This window comes from Chlorocebus sabaeus, chromosome 18, assembly GCF_047675955.1.
Source record: "Chlorocebus sabaeus isolate Y175 chromosome 18, mChlSab1.0.hap1, whole genome shotgun sequence".
Taxonomy (NCBI): Eukaryota; Metazoa; Chordata; class Mammalia; order Primates; family Cercopithecidae; genus Chlorocebus; species Chlorocebus sabaeus.
Window position 1 is genome coordinate 72,274,658 of NC_132921.1, and position 10,222 is coordinate 72,284,879.

Below are 10,222 nucleotides of genomic sequence, written 5' to 3' on the forward strand. Positions count from 1 at the left end.
GAATGGCAACACCTTTAACATATGCAGAAGTCCTCCTGTTGACTGAACAGTTCTTTGGGATTTTGCAATTACACACTGGATGCCATCTTTCGATCTTCTTTTCTTGAGAGGGCCCTGGGTATACACGATCTTTGATACGAAGCCATTTCTTACCTTTAGCATCTTTGCCATCTGGAGATGGAGAGGCTGGGAATGTTCAACAGTATAAATAGCAGGATAAAAAAAAATCAGGGCACCTTTAAAACTCGGTTCACGGAATACACTTTCTGCTTTCCACATTCTGTAGATGACAGTGTTGCTATACGTTTTGCCACTACATAACCACCAGTTTCCAATGAGTCACCTCAGTTTCCTTTAAGTTCTCACAGGCAACCTTCTCCGATGTCACCATGCTTTTGCTGACAGTCCCTTAAAGTCCTTTAGGCTTTCATTAACATTCCTTAAAGTCCTGCCAGCTTCCTCCTACTGCCAAATCCACAGTGTCTCCCACATTTTAGGTTTTTGTTACGGTAATGTCCCACTTCCACCTTCCAAAATGTATTAGTTATTTACTGCTGCATGACAAATTACCCTAAAACCTAGATGCTTAAAACACTAAAAAACGTTATGTCACCCATGTTCTGTGGGTCAGGAATTAAGGCATGACATTTTAGCTGGGTGGTCCTGCCTTAGGCTCTCTTATTAAATGGCAGTTAAAATGTCAGCTAGAACTACAGTCATTTGAAGACTTACCTGGGATTAGCAAACCCAGTTTCCTGATGCCTCAGTCACATGCCTGGCTGGTGTGGCTGGCGGCTAGCAGCAAGCCTTGTTTCCTTGGCACATGGATCTCTCCACAGGGCTGCTTGAGTTCCCTCGCAGCATGGCAGCTGGTTTCTTCTAGAGCGAGTGAGAACTTGCTTTTTATGCCCTTGATGTGGACATCACACATTGTCATTTGTTTTCTGCAGTGACAGCCTCTCCCGCTTACTGTGGGGGGAGGAGAGTACACAGGACGTGAATGTCAGAAAACAAGACCGCTGAAGTGATCTTGGAGCCTGGTTCCCACATGAAATATCTAAACAAGAGAATTTATGGTCATACGTAAATGGTTTCACACAAAACAAAAGCAAAAGACCCCTAAAAACCAAAAGAGCACACACAGATACACACATGCCATGCACATGTGAGCACTAGAGTAAAAGAATAATAAAATAAAAAATACCAAGTATGAGAAATAGAAGATAACCAACAGCTTTAGGTTTTAAATCTTTGTTTCCCATATCTCATTACTTTCCTGAAATGGGAAGAAATGGAATTTTGTGGTCCTATTTTCTCAGCTTTCTTTGTAGTCTTTTTTGGTGGGACAACATTCAAAATATTTAACAACCAGCATGCCATGGGCACCGGACAATCAGATGGAATGAGGCCATAACCAGCACAGCCACTGTGTGTGTGTTGGTGACCGTCAGGCTTGGTTTTACCACCTGTGTTTGTATTTCTAAATGATATACTGAGTTTGGAGTGTTTTTACATTTTGGTTTTTTCATTTAATATTATATTTTTGAGACATCTATGCTGAGGGATGTAGCTACAGTTCATTTTCACTGCTGTATAGTATTCCACCATGGGACAATAACTTATTGTCTTTATACTTATGGCCATTTCATAGCCCAAAAAAACCCAAAAAAACAAAAAACAAAAAACACACACGAAAAAACAAAAACACCCCAACTGGAAAGCCTTTTTTCCTGGAACTCTTAAAATAATGTTGCTAAGAAATCATCTGTGCATTTATCCTGGTATACTTGAGTAAGAATTGCTCTAGATACATACCTAGTGAAGATGTTCCTATCTCACATAAAAGCGATCCTTCAGGACCGCATGTAGGATGTTCTTTCTCTTTGTTTTTTTTCACCTCTGAAGATGGATGGAAATGTGTAGCCATTGGAACAGGGACCCTATTTTTTCTGAAGGAACAAACATGTTGTTTGAATATGATCTCACATGACTGAGAAAATGTTTATGATGACCGCACAGCTAGTTACAATGACTTGTACCAGGAAGGCAGCTCAAATATTGTGGTTTTTTTGCTCATTTTCTCCAGTTTGATTGAGGAGTAATTATGAAAAATAAACAGTACCTGCTTAAAGTATATCATTTGATGAGTTTTAATGTTTACTGTACACCCATGATACCATCACCACAATCAAAACGATGAAAGTATTTATCACCACCGAAGATTCTCCATGTGTCTGCAATCTATCTCAGGCAATGCCAAACCTGTTTTCTTTCACAGTAGATTACTTTGTGTTGTCCAGAACCTTATATAAATGGAATCATGGAACAGGACTCTATTTTTGTCTGGCTTCTTCCTTTCAGCATAATTATTTTGAGATTCATCATTATTGCACGAATCAATAGCCTGCTTGTTTTTTATTGCAGAATAGTATTCCATCATATGGGTATACTCCAGTTTGTTCATTCACCTGGTAATGAGTATTTGGTCATCTTCTGGAGTTTGGCAATTACAAATAAAGCTGCCATAAATATTCATGTCCCATATTTATTAATAATAAATACTATTTGTTTGGACACAGACTTTCATTTTTCTTGGTTACATACTCAGGAGTGGAATAGCTGGGTTATAGGGTAGGTGTATCTTTAACTACTAAAGAGACTGCCTAAACGTTTTCCAAATGGTGGTACCAGTTTCCATTTCCACAAGCAGTATATGAGAGTTCTAGCTGCTCTGCTTTCTGTCCAACATTTACCAGTCTTTTACATTTTAACCATTCTTGGTGGGCGCGTGGTGGTATCTCACTGGGCTTTTAGTTTGCATTTCCTTAATGGCAAATGTTGTCATGCATCTTTCATGTGCTATTGCACTATCCATATATATTCTTTGGCCAACTGTCTGTTAAAATGTTTTGTCTATTTATAAAACCGAGCTACTTGTCTTATCATTGAAATGATGAGTTTTTTAAAGGTATGTTCTAGATACAAGTTCTTTATTGGATATATGTTTTAGAAATACTTTCTGCCAGTTGTTGGCTGGTCTTTTCATTTTCTTAACAATGTATGTTGAAGATCAAAAGATATTAACTGTCATGAAGTCTGTAATTCTGTTTCTGTTGTAGTTCAAACTTTTGATACTCTGTTTAGGAAACCCATGCTATTTACAGGTTACTAAGAATTTTCTTCCAGAAGTTCTACAGTTTTTAGTTTTACCTTTAGATCCTTTATCCATTCTAAGTTAATTTTTGTGTATGGTGTGAAGTGTTAGGGTTGAGAATTATTCATTTATTTATTTTTGTTTACGACTTTTCTATCAATCCAGCATTGGTTGGAAAGATTATTCTTTTCCACATTACTTTACCTCCAATTTTCTATTTCCAGAGTCTTTATTACATTTCACTGATCTATAGATTTACCTTCATGCCGATATGGCATTGTGTTTTCATTGAAAAGACCCATAGTGGTGTGAGGCATCATTGAGCTTCTTACATCTGTGGGTTAATAGTTTTCATGAAATTTAGAAAATTGTTAGCCATTATTTGCTAACGCCTTTTTTACGTCCCCCCACAGAGCGCCACTTTTTTTTTTTTTATTTTTTTGTTTTTTGGAATTAAATGGTGTGTTTACTAGATGGCTTGATGTTGACCTACAGTTCTTTGGTCAACATCAAAGTAGAGCAGCTAGAACTCTCATATACTGCTTGTGGAAATGGAAAATGGTACCACCACTTTGGAAAGGTACTTTGTTCTTTTTTTTTTTTTTTTTTTTTTTTGAGACGGAGCCTTGCTCTGTCGCCCAGGCTGGAGTGCAGTGGCATGATCTCAGCTCATTGCAAGCTCTGCTTCCTGGGTTCATGCCATTCTCCTGCCTCAGCCTCCCCAGTAGCTGGGACTACAGGTGCCCGCCACCATGCCTGGCTAACTTTTTGTATTTTTTAGTAGAGACAGGGTTTCAGTATGTTAGCCAGGATGGTCTCGATCTCCTGACCTTGTGATCTGCCCGCCTCGGCCTCCCAAAGTGCTGGGATTACAGGCGTGAGCCACCATGCCCGGCCCTAGATTCATATGTTATTGTAAGAGATAATACAGATCATTTGTATGCTTTGCCCAGTTTTCATCAATGGTAACATTTTGCTAAGTGGTACTACAGGGATGTCCCTCAGAATCCAAGCAGGATTAGTTCCAGGACCCTCGCAGATACCAAAATCCATGGATGCTCAAGTCCCTGATATAAAATGGCATCGTATGTGCATATAACCTACCCACATCCTCCTGTATACTTTAAATCATCTCTGGATTACTTATAATACCAACTATAATGTAAAGGCTATGTATGGTAGCTGTTATGCTGTATTGGTTTTTGATTGTATTTGTTTTTATTCTTCAAATATTTTCCATCTGTGGTTGTTTGAATCAGCAGATGCAGAACCTCAGGCTACAGGGGTTGCCTGTAATATCACAACCAGGATATTGACATTGATAGAATCTACCAATGTTACCCAGAGATTCCTGGCGTTACTTGCACTCTGTGTGTAAGTGTCTGTATCTGTGTCTTATTACATTGTATGCAATTTGATCACCTGTGCAGGTTCATGTATTCACCACCATAGTCATAATACTGAACAGTTCTAACACTACAAGTCCCCTTTGTACTGTCCTCTTATAATTGCACCCACCTCTCTCTTACCCCTCTACCACCTCTTTCATCTCTAAGTCCTGACAACCACTGATCTGTTCTCCATTTCTGAAATTTTGTCATTTCAAAATGTTTTGTCAATAGAATTATACAGTAATGTTTTGGGACTGTTTTTCCCCCACCAGCATAATTCCCTGGAGATTCATCCAAGTTATTATTTGCTATTCCGTGTATTTTAATCTTAGACATTGTCTTTTTCATCTCTAGAAGTTTGAGTTGAGTCATTTTTATATCTCTTATATTTTTAATTTTGTGGATGCTTTACTATTTCGAACATATGGTGTATATTTATAGTAACTATTTTAATCTCCTTTTCTGGTCACTAATACATCATTTTTCTGTCTGTTTCTGTTGGTTGATTTTTATTTTCATGATGGGTCATTTTTAACCTCTGAATGGTTAGGTCCTTATTAGGTTTTTGATCCCATTACAAACATTGTCATTTTTATGTTGTTGGGTGCTAGACTTGCTGCTCTATATTCTTTTAAATGTTTCTGAGACTTGTTCTGTGATGCAGTCAAATTACTGGGAAACCTGGATGAACCTGGAGACTATTACTCCAAGCGAAGTAACTCAGGAGTAGAAAACCAAACATTGTATGTTCTCACTCACAAGTGGGAGCTAAGCTATGAGGATGCAAAGGCATAAGAATGACACAATGGGCTTTGGAGACTCAGGGGGAAAAGGTAGGAAGAGGGCGAGGGATAAAAGAATACAAATTGAGTGCAGTGTGTACTGCTTGGGTGATGGGTGCACCAAAATCTCACGAATCACCACTAAAGAACTTGCTCCTGTAACAGACACCACCTGTTCCCCAATAACCTATAGGAAAAAAAAAAAAAAAAGAAATGCAGGAGCCAAGTAATGGAAAATGTAACCCCTTGTAGAGATTTATGAGGTTTATTTTATATAGGAAATGCTAATAGAAGATTTTATAGGAAGTACTAATAGAAGAAAGCAGACTGGCCTCTGTTTCCTCTAAACCATGGAACAGGAGAATAACCACGAGTCAGCATTTTGATTGAGCTCTTTAACAGTGAGCAGGGCTGCTGGCTCTGATCACAGAAAGTGACCAATGCCAATTAGTAATCTTGTGCCAATTAGCACAAGGTCTGCTTTCACTGCAGTAATAAAAGTTCCCATGTGGCCAGAAACTTTTTGAGGGCTGTCTCTGAGCCTTACATTAATCTTAAAAGGAAGGTTTCTTATGCATTCTGGCACTACCGTGTCTGAGTTGTGTGACCTAGAGCAAGTTATTAACTTCTCTGTGCCTCCACTTCATTTGCCAAAATAGAGACAATAACAATACCTAAGTTATAGGGTTGTAAAGAGCATTAAATTAGCTAATATTTGTAATGCACGTCACCCATTCTCAATAAACATTAGTTGTTGTGGCTATTAAAAAAGATCACCTGGAAACGGTTTGATCCTTTGAGACTGAAATGACCTTACTTTATGGGTTATTTGGCCCCCTGGTAAGGTGGTACCCTTTCTGGGTTAGGTTTATTCCACTCCAGCTAGGGGAGATGTGAACTCTGCCTGGTTCTGTGGGAACCCTAGCATTGTCTGCTTGCTGCTTTCCCGCGTTCCACCCCTAGAGCCTGAAGTCAGCACAGCTTTAAAGTAAACCTCCGTGCCAGCAGGCTCTGCGTGCTCCTACCTGGCTCGTATTATTGTCTTTTGGAATGTCTTTGACATGTTTGCCAATTTGTATTTCAAAATAAATTTTATAACCAGCTTATAAATTTCATCACCACGGAGGCTGGACTTGGACTAAATCTATGAATTAATTTTGGAAGAATTAGTTTTTGATCTTGAGCCTATCTAAGGACAAGATCTATCACTTCGTATATTTAGATCTTCTTTAATGTTTGTCAGTAAAGCTTTTAAATTTTCTCAAAAAGAGATTGAATATTTAAAACTACCTTATACGTTTGGTTACTAGATATTCTTCATTATTATTCTGGGAATTTCCATCAGCTTTCTTTTGTGTTGAATTCTGTTTACTGACTCCCACACTCGGCGCCCGTTCTCAGTGCTGTGAAGCAAACCCTCCCCGTGGATCCGTGATCGCTTGTGCATGACAGGTAAAACATCTGAAACCTTGCATGTGTGAAAAGACCTTCTTCCTTTACGCGGATTGATAGTTTAGAGAGCTGTACAATTGTAAATTGGGAAGAAATTTCCCTCAGAATGTTGAATTGCAGCATTGTTTTCTAAGTTCTTGTGTTTCTGCTTAGAAGTTGGGTAAATCCTTATTCCTGATCACTTTTCCCCTTGAGACTATTTTCAGAAGGTATTTGGCCAAAGATTCTGAAATTCTGATTATGTGCTTTTTGCACGGGTCATTTTTCCTTAGTTCTTTCTGGGGCATTTTCACATTCTCAGTGGAACAAATCCCATTTGGTTGTGGTGTGTAATTATCTGTATACATTGTTGGATTCAGTTTACCATTTTTTTCTTTCTTTTTACAGCTCGGTGATTTTGTTTTAATCATCGGTGTGGGTGTACTCTGTTGGGGTAGTCTGATTGACGATTCTCCACAGCTGCCTCTGGAGATGGAGCGGACACAGGTTCTAGGTCTCTGGGATGCAGTGTGCACAGGGTGGTGCGAATTCCACTGGTGAAGTCCTCCACGGTCTTTTGTTCCCGAATCTGTTTCCTACTCAGCATGTGCTAACAGACAATTATTTTTGCTCTTTTCTCTCTTATGCTTTCTTGAATGGGTGGGAGATGTTTCTAAGGATTTTTTGCTTTTACACAGAAGAGTTTTTCCCTTCTCAGCTGTTTTCTGCACCATGTTACTTTCTGTGGTCTTTCATTCGTAGGATGCCATCTTCTCCTCCCTCCCGTAAGTGTCTGGTGGTCAGCTGTTTTGTGCTTATGGCTGGCCATTTCAGGCTGGTGGTTGGTTGTACTGCTAATATTTTGTGGGGGGACTTTTGCATCTCTTTTCATAATCTATCAAATTTGCCTCTAGATTTCCTTTCTCATAATGTCTTTGGCTGGTTATGGTATTAGGTAATGCTGGCCTCATAGAATGAGTTAGGAAATATTCCTTCTGTTTCTATTTTCTGAAAGGGATTGTTGAGAATTGGTATAATTTCTTAAATGTTTGAAAGTATTCACCAGTGGGCTTGGCACTTTCTGCTTTGGAAGGTTATTAATTATTGACTCAGTTTTCTTAGTAGATATAGGCCTATTCAGATTATTAACTATTATAAGCCAATAGTTTAATAATATTAAATTATGAGTATAGCTTAGTAACATTAAGCTTTTAGTGTGAATTTTGCTAGATTATGTCTTTCAGGGAATTGGTCTGCTTCATCTAGGTTATCAGATTTGTGGGCATACAGTTGTTCATTACATTCCTTTATTATTATTATAATGTCCCCAGGATTAGTAATGATGCCCTTTCTTTCATTTCTGATATTAGAAATTGAGAAATCTCTCTCTTTTTTTTTTTTTGGAGACTGGATTTCATTCTGTCACCCAGACTGCAGTGCAATAGCATGATCATAGCTCATTGCAGCCTCAAACTCCTGAGCTCAAGAGATCTGCCTGCCTCAGAATCCCATGTAACTAGGTCTACAGGCACACACCACCACACCTGGCTGATTTCTATATTTTTTACTTTTTATAGAGATGAGGGGGTCTCGCTATATTGCCCAGGCTGGTCTCGAACTCCTGGCCTCAAGGGATTCTTTTGTCTTGGCCTCCTAAAGTACTGGGATTACAGGTATGAGCCACCATGCCGGGCCTCTTCTCTCTCTTTTCTTTCCTGGCTAGATGGTTATCCATTTGATTGATTTTTTTCAAGGAGCCCAACTTATATTGTTGATTCTTTTCTATTGCCTTACACTTTTTCATTCCATTGATTCTTGCTCTAATTTTTATTATTCGTTTTCTTTTGCTTACTTTGAATGTAACTTACACTTAAAAATTTCCTAGGGTGAAAGCTTAGATTATTGATTTTTAGATATTTCTTATTTTCTCATATATACATTCAGTGCTATACCTTTTCCTCTAAGCACTGCTTCAATGCAGCCCACAAATTTTCATCAGTTATGTTTCCATTTCCAGTTAGTTGAAAATATTTTAACATTTCTTGAGACTTCTTCTTTGACCCAGAAATGTTATTTAGAAGTGTGTTGTTTAATCTCCAAGTATTTTGGGGTTTTTAGCTATCTTTCTGTTACAGATTTCTAGTTTAACTCCATTGTTGTTTGAGAGCAGACACTGTACGATTTCTAGCCTTTAAAGTTTGCTAAGGTGTGTTTAGGGCCCAGAACGTGGTCTGTCTTGATGAATGCTCCACGAGGTGAGCTTCAAAAGAAGGTGGACATCGCTGTTGTTGGATGAAGTGTTCTATAAATGTCAAATAGACACAGTTGATTGATTGACTGTGCTGTTCAGTTCAGTTGTGTCCTTCCTGATATTCTGCCTGCTGGATCTGTCCATTACTGGGAGAGGTGTGTTGAAATCTCCAACTGTAATAGTGTACTTAATGATTTCTCCTTGTCGTCTACCAGTTTTCGTCTCATGTGTTTTGATGCTTTGCTGTTGGGTGCACACACCTTAGGGATTGTTATGTCTTCCCGGAGAATTGACTTCTTGTAGTGCCCCTCTGTATCCCTTGTGTTAGTCTGTTTTTGCACTGCCACACGGAAATACCCAAGACTGGGTAATTTATAAAGAAAAGAGGTTTAGTTGGCTCATGGTTCTGTAGACTGTACAGGACCATGGCGGCTTCCGCTGGGCTTCTGGGGAGGCTTCAGAAAAGTTATAATCATGGCGGAAGGCAGAGGGGAAACAAAGCAAGAGAGAGGGGGGAGGTGCTACATGCTTTTAAATGAGCAGATCTCAGGAGAACTTACTATTGTGAGGACAGTACCAAGGGGGATTGCGCTTAACCATTCATGAGTAACTACCCCCATCATCCAATCACCTCCCACCTGGCCCCACCTCCCAACACTGAGAAGACAGTTCAACATTAGATTTGGGCAGAGACACAGACCCACACCATACCATCCCTGATCACTTTCCTTGCTCTGCAGTTTCAGATTTTGGAGCATTTCGGATTTTGAAGTTTTGGATTTGGGATGCTCAACCTACACCAGGTGTGACTGGTTGCAGAAATGGATAATGTAATTTTAATGACTGTTTCTTCCTTATTTTGTTATATTTTTGTGTGTATATATGTATGTAGATATGTGTGAAACACATCTTTGTTTTCAGACTCAATAGCAAATTTAGTGTCTGAATTCAATGTTAATCCAGCTTTCTTTTGATTGGTGTTAGCATAATTAAAAGACTTACTTTTAATCTACCTGTATCTTTGTATTTAAAGTGTGTTTCTTCAACCTATGGAAAAACTGACAGCTTAGCATGTGAATTTCAATGTTATAGTCATGTGAATTGCTGTAAGATGGGAATAAATGTGATTGAAGCAATGCTGTAAAAAATAAAGTGAATTTTTAAAAACAAGATATAATTGGATTTCTTTTCCAGACCTACTCTGATAGTCTTT